The 16,944-nt window shown below is 41.1% G+C and overlaps 1 protein-coding gene across 1 annotated transcript in view; it reads left to right on the top strand.

Annotated features, from left to right (window-relative positions):
- adad1 (adenosine deaminase domain containing 1 (testis-specific)) overlaps positions 1 to 16,944 on the top strand; it is a 31,898-nt gene that overhangs the window by 1,672 nt on the left and 13,282 nt on the right. The gene's annotated exons all lie outside the window — the stretch shown is intronic.

Raw genomic sequence — 16,944 nt, 5'->3', positions numbered from 1 at the left:
CCAACTTGCGTCGAGTCCGATGGAGGGAGACATGCCATCCACGTGCCTCCCGCTCTTCTTTTAAAATAGTGGAAAGCTGTTTCCCCACAATGCATTATTCCACTCAGGTGCTTGGCTTTCTCCGGCTGGCTTCTGGCTGCTGATGAGGCAGGATCTGTTTTTCATCTTTGCCGAGCAGAAGCACGGCCGCGGGGCTGCCGGCCAGCTTTTAATTACACCGGGACAGAAAAAAACAAAGTTTTATTTTGATTTATTTAAAAACAAGCCAGCAAAATGACTAATTGTGTTACTCCCTTATTGTTTTATTAAAACAAGGCAGACAGGACGCTTATTAAATTATTTGCATTTTTCTCATTTGGGAGGCGTTAATATAGAATTCATTTTATTAGGGAGTGTGAGTATTAAGAGATGGCAAGTAACAAACCTCATAATTTATACACACAGTGGTACCTTGATTTGCTGGTGTTCCATCTTAAAACTTTTTATTTACAAGTTATCCGCTACTACCTGGTTGTTGTTGTTTTTTTATTCCCTTTTGAACAAACTTGAGATATGTTGTTGCTCAAGTGAAAAAAAAAAAAAAACTAAAAAAGAAGCACAGATGAATTAAAGTACTGTACTGTCCTGGCATTTGGGCAAGGAGAGACATTTAGCCATTTTGCTAGGCCACACCCCTTAAAAGCACACGTCCAACACCACACCCTGCAAAAAAAGGCTCTGCTTTGCTTGCTCTATACACACATTTAGTTGAATTTAATAATTTTAGGTAAAAACACATTTTGAAAAAGAATACAAATTTCAGTAAGGAAATCAACAAAATTAAAAGTTTCACGATTATATCAATAATTATTCATTTCAATGAGATTGAAAGAATTCATCTAATTTAGATTCAATCAAAGCATAAATAAATACTTTTATATAGGTATTTTCAAAAAATTCTGGATTAGATTCTCTAAAACAAATTGTTGCCGATTTATGCGTAGTGATATTATTTGTCGCTGCAATGATGGCATTGATGTGTGCGGCTGGCTGCCCGGGAACATTGTACGTTCTCCTCCCATGGAACATCAAACAACATGCTGCACTTATTGATCTGTGCTGGTATTTTAAGTTTAGGGTGAGGGGTGCTCGATCGGGTTACCGCGCTCCCATCTTGCTATGCAGGGGTCTTTGGAGACACCCCCCACCCACATATGTCGCACGCCTGCGCTGGGTGAAGGGCGTGTGGACGGGGTCATTCACAAGCTTCATTCTAAAGATAGAGCCAGCACGTCAATGAGGAAATAGTTGGCCATTAACGCTCCCCCTTAATCTATTCACGTCTAATGATTTTCTTGAATGTGTCCTTTAACTGACCTGGCTCGACTAACTCAATAACAATTCGACATGTATTAGATAAAATTACACTTAAGGCAAATAAACGCCTACCTCCAGCACACGCCTCATTTTTTTTTTTCCATCAGAAAGCCTAACGGCTAAATTATCTCAAAGAGTTAATTGGTGAGCCCATTTGAACTCTTTTGCTAACCAAAACAGCAGCCTGTTGAACCACAGAGACCAAACACATGCTGTGAGTAGAGTACACTTTAAAAAGGATACAGTTCATTAAATTAAATTAATTAAATGATTAGGATCACCTTATGTTTAGTATGAGTGACGTTGCATTCCACATTCGGTGTTTGCTTGACGCATTCACTTCTCTTCCTGAGTTTATTAGCATAATATAAAAAAAAATATTGCCATCACACAATCAAATTAATTGAGTCGGTAGGTTATTAAACGCCTCGCTGTCCCTTCCTGGGGTCTCTAACATTTCAAAGCAGATGATTGGTCACTTTCACGCCTGGCTGCCCCCCAGCCTAACATAACTGTTCTTAGGGGACATTTGGCCTAACATCAATGCAGCCAATATGATGAGTGTATAACGTTACCACGGAGGCCCCTGCAACAGATAGGGAGGAAGGTTCCCTGGGGATGAGGCTGCTCTGTTTTTTTTGTTTTTTTTTGCTGTGGTGAATCATTCACACGACTGCCACAAAACTACAGAGAGATGAAAACTAAAATCATTTGTCACTACAGTACAGTTTCAACACATTAGTATTTGCAGCATTGCCCCAAAGTCACATGGGTGATAGTTTCACAATAGGAATTCACAATTATGGAGAATTTTGATGGCAAGAATTGTAGCAGACCTGGGTGGAACCAGTCAAAACTCCAAGAAACATAAATATGGACGCACACAAATACTGCTGTTGTAACTTACTTAATCGCAATATACTTGGTGCAAAAACTAAATGTGCTACTTTATTCCGTGTGAAAATGAAAACATTTCTCACTTTCATAATCGTGATAATAATAATACAGTATTATTTCTAGGCGCTAACCAAAACCAAAAGACGGCGGCCGGTTAATCAAGCGTTATTATGCTTGCTAGTAAATCCTATTAAGCGTTTAGTGAGAGGAGAGAGCACTTGAGGATCTTCTTCCCACGTCTAAATGACGTTAGCATGGCCATTTTAATTCACCTAATAATTCCTCACTTGTAATCGCTGTTGTATTAAAGACTTGAGGAAATACAACCCTGCTTCAGGCCTTTTTTCTTCTCTCCCCTGTTAAGCCATATTTATTACGCTGTGCCTATAATTTTTTTTCAAAGGTGTTTTTACACTCAGGACTTTGAAGAGAAGTCATGTTAGCTTTAGCGTCATTTATCTGCGTATATCTTTTCGCCTTTCGTGTTTGCATAAAAGTAGACTTGAGTAGTATTCAGAACTAAATGTTTCTTTCATGAACTTATTTTTTTTTACTTTTCAGTTTCTTATTTCTTAATGTAAGTTACTTTTGATAAAGGTAACAACAGTTGTGTGTTAACCAGTGGCTACTTCTTGACATAAACAATGAGAGGACTGTGCCATTTTTTATTTTGAGGCAAACAACAGTGTTTAAACACTTGTATTTGCATTCATTTGTTAGGTAGAATACTTCCTAGTTTAAAACCCTAACCCTAGCTTGAAACCCTAGCTTGAAACCCTAGTTTGAAACCCTAGTCTGAAACCCTAGTTAGAAAACCCTAGTTTGAAATCTTAGTTTGAAACCCTAACCCTCGTTTTAAACACTAGTTTGAAACCCTAACCTTAGTTATAAACCCTAGTTTGAATCCCTAACCCTAGTTTGAAACCCTAACCCTAGTTTGAAACCCTCACCCTATTTTGAAACCCTACTTTGAAATCCTAAGCCTAGTTTGAAATCCTAACCCTAGTTTGAAACCCTAATTTTAAACCCTAACCCTAGTTTGAAACCCTGACCCTATGTTGAAACCCTAGTTTGAAACCCTAACCCTAGTTTTAACGTTGATGACGTAAGTTAACTAGAGCTTTTTTTTTTTTGTCTTATGACTGAAACATCCATCAATCTTCAATACCGCTTGTCCCCACGGGGGTCGCGGGCGAGCTGGAGCCTATCCCAGCAGTCATTGAGGGCAGTAGGCGGGTGACACTCTGAACTGGTTGCCAATCAGTCGCAGGGCACACACAGACACACCTACGAGCAAGTTGGAATGCTCAATTTTCCTACCGAGCATGATTCTGGGATGTGGTAGGAAACTGGAGTGCCTGGAGAAAACCCACGCGGGCATGGGGAGAACATGCAAACTCCACGCAGGGAGGGCCGGAGGAGGAATCGAACCCGCACCCTCCTAACTGTGAGGCGGATGTGCTAACCAGTGCGCCACCGAGCCGCCATATGTATCATAAGAGCAAATAACGCAGACTAATGGGGTTTGATGCAGCACTTTTCTCCCCCCTGAAGAGGCTCTCACAAGAATTTGCTGAGTTTTGCGGAGAAAAATTGGGAGGCGGATACTCCCCGGCGTCATGAGCAACCTATTAGTCTTTATAAAGGATGATGAATTACAGGAAGAGGGGGAGGAAAGTCCCAGTACATGAAAATGTTGGGGGGGAGGGCAAGCTATTAAGAATGATAAAGTGATCAACTTTAATGGTCGATAGTGAGCGAGGATACGAGAAGTGGGAAAATATCGGAAAAGGGGATTTCCATGTTCTGCTTTTTGACGGCGACAAGTTGACGTTGACAAAAATGTTCACCAAGCAAAAATGCGCTACGTTCATCCAAAATATGAATGCCTTCAATGAACGAAAGTTCAGGTAAAACACGAATGACTTTGAAATAAATGGATTGCGATGGGTTTAAAATGTTCGCCACCTCCCGCCCTGAGACAGCTGGGATGCTCGGGAAAATGGATGGACTTCAATTATTTCGAATAATAACAACTGCAACAAATATATTTAAATAGAATATTTGCTTAAAAAAAAATAAATTACACACAGAAGCTAACCCACGAAACCCAATTAGATTTTTTGTTGAACTCAGTTGGGTCCTTTCATAATCGATGATGCGCTTGTGCCAAAATTTGGAACCAAAGTCCTTATTTGTTGACGTCTTGTTTGACTTCCAGCAGGAAGATAAAAATCCTCTTTAACTCAACATTGTAGCAAAGCTATGAATCATTCGGGTATCCCTTTCCCCGTTTACATGAAAGTCAATCACGTGTCAGAGAGAAAACAAATGGGCTTCTTGTAATATTCTGGCAAGGGGAAGCAACACTTAAGTGGGGACTTGTCTTCACATCTTAATGGATCCGTGCTTGTGTCTGATGTTGACGAATGAGGCGAATTCCTACCTGAGCCGCTTAAGTGCTCATGGCATGAGCTCATCAACTTTTTCCTCTTTGCGCCGCGCAACTCACGCTGGGTGAGAGTGAACTCGGAAAGCTTGATTTGGGAGAGGCTGATTCAATCAAATTTGCTGTTTTAGGCTGTTGAACACTTTTTAGTAATGCCCTACCCCTGGCCCCCCCAAGAAAAAAAATGAGAGGGAAAATCATGAACAAGTTTTCTCTGCTAAAGTGAATCACTAGTACTGGATTGACCGACTTGAATTTTTTGGCACGGGGTTATTCATGGGGGTAGGAGCCAACCTTGTTTTCTTAAAAAAATTCTAAGGTCTACAAAAACAAATCTTCAATTTTCCACTTGCATTTAAATGAGCCAAAATTACATGCAAATTATTGCTATTTGCGGGCCAGTGCATATTTTGTCTATATATAAAATGCCATTTTTGTCATACGTTTGTTCAGAAGTGTCGTGTCCCCCCCCCCCCCCGATGAAAATGTATCTTCAACTGCCTGATCCCTGTTTCTAATCTTGATAAAAACAATATGACGCTTTCTTTGTATTGTCCCTTTGAATGCTTGATACTCGGATGAATCCCCAAATCATTTCATCATATCAGTTCAGTCACTGTCCCAGATGGCTTTTTTATTGGATGCTAATGTAATACATAACTGCTCATTCGTTTAAAAAAATGGAGACTGTGTCTTCTAAGTAGAAAAATCATGTTCCAACACATGAGGTGACAGCCACGTTTGTCTGAATTTGATGTGGAAGAACAAGCCCATCAAAAGCATCGATTTGGCGTGGCAGATGCGAGAGGATGCTGGCGAGGAGGCGTCGGTGTTGACATCAAGCGTACCTCGGAGGCTCGTCAAGAGGAAGAGCAGCGTTGTTGTTGTTGTCTCGCATCGAGACGGGAAGCCAGCGCCAGCGCCAGGCCGGCGCGTCTGCTGTGGAAGGATGAGCTCATTCTCATGGGGGGAGGGAAGGAGGCAGGGACACCCCCCCCCCCTTCCTCTTCCTCATGAATTGACGTGATTGATGTGATAAGTTTAAAAACAACATTAGGCTCCAAACATGCTCACGCGCCATCATTTTCATAGTAAATCACACTCTTATTGCCGTGCGGAGATGGCACATGGCCACTGTGTGTGTGTGTGTGTTTGTATGTGTGTGTGTGTGTGTGTGTGGAGTTGTGTCGGGATAAATATCACTGTGTGTAGAGTTGAGTAGGGATAAATATCACACACACTCGTGTGCGTGTGTGTGGGTGTGCGTAGAGTTGTGTAGGGATAAATATGACACACACTCGTGTGTGTGTGTGTGTGTGTGTGTGTGTGTGTGTGTGTGTGTGTGTGTGTGTGTGTGTGTGTGTAAATTTATAAATTATATGTACATTACAATGCTAGTCGTACTAACCTCCCCATTTTACACCGGGAAAGAAAAACAAGTAGTAAGTGTCATAAAATAGTTCCGTTGAAATGCCGTTGCTAACCAAAATAGCAGCACCCAAACCTATAACAATGGAAATGTTTCCTGATAGGATATATGCTATGATAGGAAAGCACTAATGCCATCTTGATTCACCAACATTTTAAAATTCTTTAACGATAATTCCAATGATAATAATTTCCACGTTTTCACAATGGGATACTTACTGGATGCAAGATATACGGTACAGCAAAACGACCCCTGATAGGGTAAGACTAATGAGAAACAATTTGGCCCTTGTCGGAATTTTGTGTGGCACCGGCGTCATTTGTAACATCTGTCAAAGTGGATTTGACGCCATTCACTTTGGCCAGAAGAAGATGACACTTCAATTAAAGTGGATGTTACGGCAGGGACAGTCGCCGTGAGGGTAATAACAACGACGTGGCTCTCTGTCAAAGTGTCACTCTGATGGCTGAATGTGAAACCAAAGAGAGAGAGAGAGAAAAAAGTCAATATGTCAAGTAGAGAATGCAATTTCTCTAGCAATTGTGTGTGATGTCTGAAGAGCTGACGCTGAAGTGAAATGCTTTGTAATTAATTGAACTGTTGAAATGTACAATGTGCAACTTGAAGTTGGAATGGTTTCAATCGGAATAGAAGAAGGCGGGGAAGATGTAAAATCTTCCATTTGGGTTTTCTTTTCTCCCAATTTGAGAATTTTGTAGATATTTCAAATAGTTCTGTTTCACCGGTTGAATAGTTTCAAGTTGGAATGGTTTGAACAAGAAATGTGTTATAAGTTAATAAGTTCTGTAAAATATCTACGTTTATTTGGAAATGCTGTCCCGTGGAATGACGAGAAAATGCAGGAATTTGGAGAACTAATATATTTCCTGACTGAGATGAACAGTTTGGATTATTTTTTTTTTTTTCATGGCAAATTGAGAAATTTGGAATGAGTACAATGACAGAATAACAGTGAAAGTTCACCTGGTTTTATTTTTCTTGTCCTTTTTGGTAAACTTGCCGGTCAGCATGCTTGTCGTGATGAGCACTGCGGCTAATGCAGCGCAGACGTTCTCAAATGAGATTCATCTGCTCTTCAACTGCATTAGCGAAGCTCCATGATGCACTTAATGCCGCCACTGTCGGCTCGCGATGGATCGTACGACTTGAAAAATACGATCATGTACTTTGCAAATAGACTGCATGCCAATGTGGACGGATGAGCACCGGTCAACTTAAATCAGGTCAAACCTGCTACGATTGACTTTGTGAGTTCGTAGCGGGAATATGGACAAGCATGTCGAACAGTATTATTGATTGCAAGTTTTGTAAATGACATATTTATTTACTTATTATTATTATTTTATTTTATTTTGGGAAAAGAATTGTATTAAAATTAAAAGTCACAAAATTGCAACTTTATTTTTGTAAATCACCTTTTTTTTTTACATTACAAATTAAACGTGTTAAAACTCTGACTTCCAATTTTATATTCTCGCAAAATTGTACAATTTAATCTCACAGAACTATCTCAAATTTATATTCTTATTGTTGCAAAATAAACTTTTATTTGCATAGAACTATGACTTTATGCACCTAAATATATGAATTATTTCATTAAATTAGTACTTTAATCTTGTAATCACAACTTTATTCATGATCAAAGTTTTTCTTATAGAATTATAACTTCATTGTAAAATTATGATTTTATTCTTAACAATATGACCAGTTTCATAAAATTCTTACTTTATCGTCGGACAATTATGACTATTCTAAAAGATTTTGATTTCATTTATGCAAAATTGAAATGAAAGTACAAGTTTACTCAAACATAAAACTTTGTTCTCACAAAATTGCATTTTATTGTCATAACATAATTCATTCATTCATTCTCAGAGTTTAAACAAAATTCTAGCCCCACCGCTCGTGAAATGACTACTTTCCTAAAATTGTGTCTTTGTCCTCGTAAACTTGTATTGTACTAAATTTTCAAGCTTTTTTTTAATGCGGTCTTGTAAAATTCTAACCTTATTCTTGTGAAGTTCAGAAAAAATGTGTATTGTTTTCTCATAAAATTACACAATTAAAGATCACCAAATTTATAAATATAACTCCAAAAATAATCAATTTGTAGAAACAAGATTTTTTTCTTCTTTTAATTCAAGATTATCGTTCAATTATCTTTAGTCTTGTTGTTCTCACTTGTGAAATTCCCACCCAATTTTCCTAAAATGGCTTGTTTTGTAATATTACAAGGTTGTTTAAGGCTTTATTGTCCTCAAATTTGGACTTGAAACTGCCATGCAAATTCGTAGTGGTTGACGTTGTTGGTGATGGATGCGCTTCCGGTAATGTTTGTTGATGTTTTTTGGCGTAGCGTGGCTGTCAGGAGCTTTCTGCTTTCCTTCCTCCCCTCCGCTCCGTCTGAGGCTTCAGTGTCAAAACAGTACATGTGTCTCCACAATGAAGACGGATTGCTCTTTGCTGCTTGCGTGCGGAGGAGGAGGAGGCGTAAGAGACGGAGAACAATCACGAGTGGAAGATGAAGAAGGAAAAGGGGAGCACGTTAGCGAGTGAGGGGGAAAAAGAAGAAGAAGAAGATGAGGAGGAGACGGAGGAAGTGAGAAGCTTGTGACAGCATTTCAGGGCTTTCCTGTGTCCACTTAAAAGGTTGGCTTTCCTGTGGAGTGCATAAAAATGGAAATGAAATCTTTTGTTTTGATATAATCCCTAAAGGGCCGCTTTCTACACAGGAAACGGCAAGTCAACAAAAATGAATGGTTGTCAATTTTAGCCAATCTCCCTTGTTTGCACTTTAACAATCTTATACTGCCTTTGAAATATCAAAAAATTATCATTATTATTATGACTACCAGGAAAAAATAGCCACTCTTTCGTGCCGTGAAAAAGTATTTGCACACTTCTCAAGTTCTTTTTCTTTTTGCACAATTTCCCCACTTTAGAGTCCTCAAACAAATGTAAATATTACACATGTGAGTTTAAAAAATACTGAAACATCGTACGCTAATGCTTTAATGACATGACATCACTCTGCACTTCCTTCCCTCGCTGCATCCTCCATGAGCGTTGCCCTTTGACCTGACTGGATGATCATGTGATGGTTCAACACAAGGGTCACGGCGGCTAGTCAAAACTGCACTGTTGACGCGTGACCTCGTGTCTTCCCGACCTATTGTGAATGTTTAAAACTGCCAACAAAGTGAAACAAATCAGAAGTTACCCACCAGGTAGCTTTTACGCTTTTTTTCCACTGCATCCTAAGTTTTGGAGGACTCTATTCTATTTTTACTTGAGTGATATTATTCTAAATCAACAGTACTTACTTGAGTAAACTTTTCTGGCTACCCCACCCACCTCAAGTTATGTTGACCCATGAAAAAGAAGGAAGAAATGTCAAGCGCTGTTATCTTTGTCCTCCTAAAATAATCCATAGTTCAACCTCCACTTTGAATGTGCCTCATCTTTTAGAGAGACAGATTGTATTATTATCATAATGTTTTACTATGATATAATATTGTTGGGTAGTATGTGCGCACGCGTGGTTGTATTTCACATTTTTGAAGTTCACGCTCCGATTAAAAAAAAAAAAAAAAAAAAGAAAAATACGAATCAGAATTTACTCAATAGAGACTCGTTAGTTTGTTTCACTTTATATGTAATTATTATCAAGGACTATTTACTTTTTACTTTTACTGGAAACATTGTGAACTAGGAGTGCCATTTTTGTCTACTCTATTCCCGATCGTAAAAAGCAGCTCCGTCTGCGTTCCGGTCTGATCAGAATCAGGCCGGGAAGAACCGCGGTAGGGGGGGAAAAAAGAGAGAAGAAGTGAAAGAGAGTGAGCGAGCGAGAGAAGCTTTTAAAAGGATTTTGTCGGTTATTGACTGGTTGCACTCTTCAGCTAATAGCCATTTAAAGATTATGGGCCTGCTGGTGGAAATCAAGGCCTCCATTGTTTGCCTTATTGCATTCTGGCAGATGGGGGGCTGACACAACAACATGCAGCATCCCTGCGGGGCGCACTCGCCCAAGCCCCGACCCTCCATCAGCACATCTCCTATTGAACCGGCCCTAATAACCGCCCATGAATTATTAATCGGCGTACCATATTGGAGAGAGGGGCCGAGGGCTGAAGGCGGGAGTGCCGATTGGCGTGCAGGTGCCAGTCAGAGAGGGGGAAACTCCAAAGAGTCCCACGGCGACCATTTCTCGGAACAGGCAGGACGTTCCGATAACCGGCACGGGCAGATAAAATATATATTCATTAAATGTCAGATTGCTGATGAAATGGCTCCCATCCATTAGCGGCTAGCCGGGCGAGCGGCCGGTTAATGCTTCTTCCCGCTTGTTCTTTGGCTTTGGGGCGGCTCGACTGGGTCGCCAGGCGAGGCGGGGGGTGGGAGGGGGGGATACAGGATCTCGGAAGTTTCCAGGAGCAGGTGTTATTCCGGGCGGAGGGGATCGGGGGTCAAAGACACCTGTCGGCGGAAGGATCAAGTGAACTGGACGTTGGCCGTTTGGCTGTCTGACCACGTGATTTACGGCTCACTTTGGGCCTCGCTTGTTTTTCTACAGCTAGCCAGCAGATGTTGTCGGTAAACGCTCGTGCTCATGCGCTTCTAATTGCGGATTTTACAACTGGGCGAAATTTTTGTGGGGGTGAGAGAGAGGCAAAAGCGCAGTTTGAATTTTTTGGACTTAGGAAATTGTCTGATCCCGTTATGACTTTCAACTCGCAACTTTAATTCCCAACAAGAAACTGACCTCGACGGAATTAGTTTGAAGTAGATTTGATTTTCAAAAGCCAAGGTCGCCTTGCCTCACCTTCAGTGAAGTTCCGCTTCCTACCATATAAAACTTCAAATCATTGATTATCATGACGAAGAAGTTACTCAATTGGGAATGTAGTGCAGCTTGTGTTTGTGGCTTTTTAACCCCCCCCTAAAAGCCTTCATGTTCACCCAAACCACAGTTGGAATACCACAAATAGGAATTGGGGGTGGCATTTATTTTCTCAAGTGCAGATCAGACTTTACACCTTTTTTTTTACAAATGTAGGGCCAACACAGATTTAATCACTTCACAAAGTGAAATTAAGTCATGAGAAGAAAATGAAATTGATCCAATTTTGCCCATAGCCTGAATACACACACATCTTCCCTTTGGACAGATAAATATAAGTGAAGATTCTTGTCTGTCACGTATCAAGTTAAGATGACGTCTCTTTGCACTTTATACAGACAAAAATGATTTACACTTTGATACTTCCCGATTCTCACCATTTTTTTTTCGCATTTAACAGGCGTGCTGAACCGTCATTTCATTGCCCTCATTGAATGTTTTCCCCTCTTCTGAGGAAAAATAGTGTGGTGTAGGTTGACTAATAAAAGATTGGGCAAATAAATCAGAGCCTCCCAAAAGTGCAGCGTGTAACGAGTTTGGTGGGTGTCGTGACACCGTGATACGGGTAAAGGCGGCGTGCCTGCAGGCAAAGCGCAAATGGTGGTGGTCACAATGAACACCATCTGGGTTACATGGGGGGGGTTGATGGCGGTGGGGTTAAGCGGCAAAACAAAAACACCAGCTCTGCCAGCATGTAGCCGGCACCTCCACACAATATAGCCACCTCCCCACCCCCCCCCCATCCCTCTTCTTTTATTCCCATGTGGCTGGGGATCAGTGCCAAAGGAGCCACAGGCCACTTGCAGCCTGACAGTCAGCTCCTCTAATGGGCCTGGCTGTTTATTTTGCACGGCGTGGAAGTGGATTAGCTGGAGGTAATTACGCTTAATGATGCGGCCGTCTCACCCCGCTGGGCCGTAGTCACCCGTCAGAGCTCAGCTGCTCGCGGGCCCTATAGCCGCCAGCGCCATCCATCCATCTCTCCAGCCCTCCATTCATTGGGGATAATGTTACCGATTAGAGCGCCGCAACAAAAAAAAAAAAAAAGGGAAAGCTAGGATGGAGATTTGTCCGACGGTTGCGGGTGTGAAAGGAGGAGTGAGCTTCACGTCCCAATTGGATTACACGCTGTGACGTGTCGGTGTCAAAGACTATTCACTTTGTCATTAAGTGAGTCATAATACTCAGTGAATGATTGCGTGGCTATTTAGGGGAGGGAGAGAAAGAAAATGGCAAGCAGACTGAATTGATGTAAAATTGGGTAGCTTCCCAGAACATTGGCATCTATTAGCGACAACCTTTTCGTAATCTACCGTGAAGTGAAGTTGATGCTTTGTCTTCTTCTGACGTACGAAACAATTCGGACAAATACGGTGAAAAACTGCATTATTCTAAAAATGTAAATCATGATTTTAATGCTATACAGCAGGTTATCATCTTTTCTTTCTAGAAAGTGGAACATCTAAACGTTATCCTCATTTTAGGGAATTAACAAAGGAGTCAAGTGGGACACTGTAGAGAGAAAATAAATATGAACTCATATTTAATAGCTTGACTTTTCAATTCAGGATATTGCAACATAAATACTACGTTTCAACTGATTCTATTTTCGCTTGACAAAAATTCAAATAGAAACTAATATTGTATAATATTATTCCATACTGGCCTCTCCTAGAGTTTTATTTTTATTTTTTTATTAATCCCACCCACTGGAAGTTGAGCCTAAAAAACCTACCTACATTTGACCTTTTTTTTTTTTTAAACCAACACTTGAAAGAAAAAAATGTAACCAAACACTACTTTACCTCTCTAACGGTTTTGAAATGCTGGAGGGGAAATTTGCGTTTTCCGCATCACTGGTTAACTTTCCCCACGGAAGAAATTCTCACGAGAACAGCTTGATATGTATGATGGAGCACTTTGCATCAAACGTTGACGTTTGTCAGCGTACCGGCGTGAATGCTCCTTTGTACTTAACTTCTGTGACGCGTGACTCGATCTGGGTGATAAGGCACGAAAACATGAAGACAGAAGACTGTTGTTCAACTTGCATATTTCGCACACACAAAAAAAAAAATCCCCCCCCGTTTGCTGCTGACAGGTGTCATTCCAATTTTTTTATCATGTGCTTTTTCCCCTCCATAATAAATACCAATTCCCTTTTACATGTGCTCCGGTGATGCATATAGTTCCTGGAAAACATATTACAAGCACCCTCTTCTAACGCTGGATTGTTTTTTATTAATTGTGAGTAAAATAGTTAAAAGACAACAGGGGGCTCTTTGGCCGCTCGTTACAATAACGTTGCACAACAAAATGAAGTCGTAAGAGTCGGTCCGGAAAGGGGGATTTACGGTCACGGGAGGTTTTCTCTGCTCGACTTTTTTTAATTGGAAGCGAAATGAGCTGAGGAAATGCGGCTCACTTATGGTCAATGCAATTTACGCTCATCCTAAACAATTTGAGCTCATAATGCTGCCACGCTGTTATGCGTTTGGGGATCAAGAGGCCCGTGCTTATATACAATGGGGGAAATAATTATTTGATCCCCTGCTGAATTTGTAAGTTCACTTAAAAAGAAACGAACAGCCTCTATATTTATGCTTCTTTATTGATTACCATAATGGACAGAATCAGTTAAAAAGACAAAAAAAAAAACGCACTATATAAAATTTTATGTGCTAAAATGTTTCACATTCAATTAAGTGAAGGAAGTATTTGATCCTGAGGCAAACCACTCCATGTTTACAAAAACTCCTTTTGCCTGGAAACACAAAAACTTCAGCTCCCTCTGCCGCTTCTCTATTGGGTTGAGGTGTGGGGACAGACTAAACCACTGTGTGACCTTTAACCCGATGCTTCTTTCGGAGACAATCCTTTTGCATCCTGACCGCATGTTTTGGATCATTGTCGTGCTAGAATCCTTATCCGTGACTCATTTTTGGAATGACTCATTTCATGCTGAGGAAAGCAGCTTTTCAGTCAAGCACAAAGGAACTTCACTTTAACGCATGGGTGTTAAAGCTATGGCCCGGGTCCCCGATACAGCCCACTATATCATTTTATGTGGCCAGCAAAGACACATTTTGCATCGACTTTGTGTCATTTCTAAAATTACAAATTGTCTTCACTTTAAAAAATAAAAAAAACAGACATTGCATGGCAATTTTTATTACCATTCATCTTTTTCAAATATTTGAACAATTTTTACTCGTCTCTGATTTCAAAACTCGTTATTCATCAGTTTGTTGTGTAGCCTATACTAACGTTGACAGTCATAATGGCCCTTTGAGGGAAACTATAATGCGGCCCGTGACAAAAATTAGTTTGACACCCCTGCTTTAACAGTACCGGGAACCAACAAACTCCATATTTAATATTTAAAAGTCTCCTTTTAGCAGTAGCTGTCAAACTCTGTTAGTCTCATACTTGTCTGCATTTGGCCACAGCAATGGCATTGCAGACTTTTCAACACAATGAAGGCCTCCTACCTCAAAACGTAACGATGAGAGTTTTGGCTGAGGATCAAATACTTGTTTTAGTCAATTAAATGCACAACATTGTAAAACATTTTCACTCAGAACAATCATTCACACTTACGGGCAATTTGGAGGGGTCAGTCGGCCTACTGTGCAAGTTTTAGTAATGTGGGAGGAAACAGGAGCCAATCCATAATCAATACAAAAAAAAACAAAAAACATGGCAATTAGAGGCTGTTCATTTATTTTTAAGTGAACAAACATACAAATCCAGCAGGGGATCAAATAATGATTTGCCATCGTCTGAGCGCGACATGAAGGGGGAGAAAAAAAGACATTTATTATGTTCATCCATCTTGGAAATTCAGCGGTAATCGCAACAAAGTGGTTTTTCCTCTTCACCAAAATGAAGTTTGACTTAATCCAATCAGGGGTCAGAAACGCATCTTATCGGCGTGAAAAGGACAGCGCACATCAGGGTTAAAGCGATTACACGCTGTTAAAACACGCCCGGCCTCCATTTTCCTGCCTTTTCCGGTCATTTTTGAAAGCCTCGGAGCTGTAATAAAATATCACTTTTTGTGCATTTTTCCGACAATAATCGCATTTAGCTCCGCCACCGCCGAATATTCCCGTCTCATCCTTTTAAAGCACTTTGCTCCAGTTTCACAGAAAATGACAAGTGAAGAGGGAGGAATGAGGGAAGGATCCAAATGGAAAGCTTTAGTAGGTTACATGGCGTCACGTCTGGTTTTTTGACTTGCCGCCGCCGCCCTCTCAGGGATCCTCATAAAGTGGTCTGATGCTTCATAATGCAGGTCATTATCCACACTGCTGTGGGAGACCCTCGTCCCCACTTAGGGTGCGGAGACTCCCTTAGCCACCGACGCTGTGTTATGCATCCCCGCAGACTCCCTGATTGTCCTTTCCCGCTTGCCGTCGCCACTCCGGCGCTTATTGACACTAAGTCGGCCCCACAAGGCGCTGATGGTGCGTACGACAACGGCCCTTTCTCCGCCTCTGCGGTGCTTACCAGCTGAAGCTTTATTGAAAGACGGAGCCATAAAGCCCAGCCCAGATATGACTTCGGATGTGATTGCGCCGGGTGACCGATGTATGAGCGCAATCAAGTCACAGGCAATGATATCAACGCTGGAACAAGAACCATCGCAGGTGGGAGGGAGGGAGGGAGCAAAGCCCCCACCCCCCCTCCCCAAGGCCATTGAAGGGAGCTGGAAATCTACATGTAGACATATACGTACAGGGATTGTATTTGAACTCAAATGAAAGACTTCTGTTCACGTTTGATCATAAGTCTTTGAAACTTCTTCATGCCAGTTATGACAATAGACATGCACACTCAATTTAGTGCCAATCAGTGAAACTGGTGCCAGGGGCAATTTAAAAAAAATCTCAAAATGATCATCAAATTGTGTCTAAAATAAAAACAGGTACTCAAGACATGAGGAAACCCAGAAATTTTTTTTTTGTTTTCACCAAGATTAATTTCACCCTTCCCAAATTTCTGCTTTGAACCAAAATTTCAAACTTCCTGTTCAATTTTAGGGGAGGGTCCTAGAATTTTCGTGCTTCCTGAAATAATAGACAAGTGTTGATCCAACAAACTACTGTCCGAAGCTAATTTTCAGAGAATTCTCAAAATGATCATCAAATTGTGCTAATGCTATGCACCGCCCACATTAAATGGCATAAGCCCCCCCCCCACCCCCTCAAAAAAAAAAAAAACATTTACTATCAGCAATCTGTTGAACATATCTACTTTCAATTGAAGCTCATTTGAGCCCATTCCCAAGTATGAGCCCAGGAATTTTCTCATCACCAAGATTTAATTGAAAAGTAAACATGACACAATGATATAATGACACCAGTCATGACATTTCCAACAAGCCATAATAAGCCTTGATCATTTATCAGTGAGACAGCTGATATTTTGGACTTGGTCCTGGAGCCATGTTTTATTCCCGCTCACAATTACACATAACACAGCCCGCTTGCTTCATTAACCCTGGTTTCACCTGGCTGAGCGCAAAAGACGGCTCGGGGTGCTTGCGAGAGGATTTTTAATGAAAGCTCTGGCATCTGTATCCAATTGATCTTCTCTCTGCCCCAAACCAAAAAAAAAAAAAAAAAACACCCAGGATGCTTTGCCAGCCACTTTAATTACTTTTTTTTCCCATGCACAAGGAATGGCGAGCGGCATAAACTGACAGACAGGTGCAGCCATCCTGATTAATTAAAATAATAAAAAGTGAGCGAGGAGGGGGAATATCAATGTGTGGACACGTCGTCTTGATGGGCAAGCATTGATTTAGTCCATGACAACAGGCTGGCCTTCGGGCTTGTGTGGGAGAGGGGGGGGGGGGCGGTTGGTGGGTTAGGGGGGCGCTTC

The sequence above is a fragment of the Syngnathus leptorhynchus genome, chromosome 2 (assembly GCF_054491065.1).
Source record: "Syngnathus leptorhynchus isolate UIUO chromosome 2, UIUO_Slep, whole genome shotgun sequence".
In the NCBI taxonomy this organism is placed as follows: Eukaryota; Metazoa; Chordata; class Actinopteri; order Syngnathiformes; family Syngnathidae; genus Syngnathus; species Syngnathus leptorhynchus.
The sequence above is the reverse complement of the archived record's forward strand: the minus strand, read 5'-3'. Positions and strand labels throughout refer to the sequence as shown.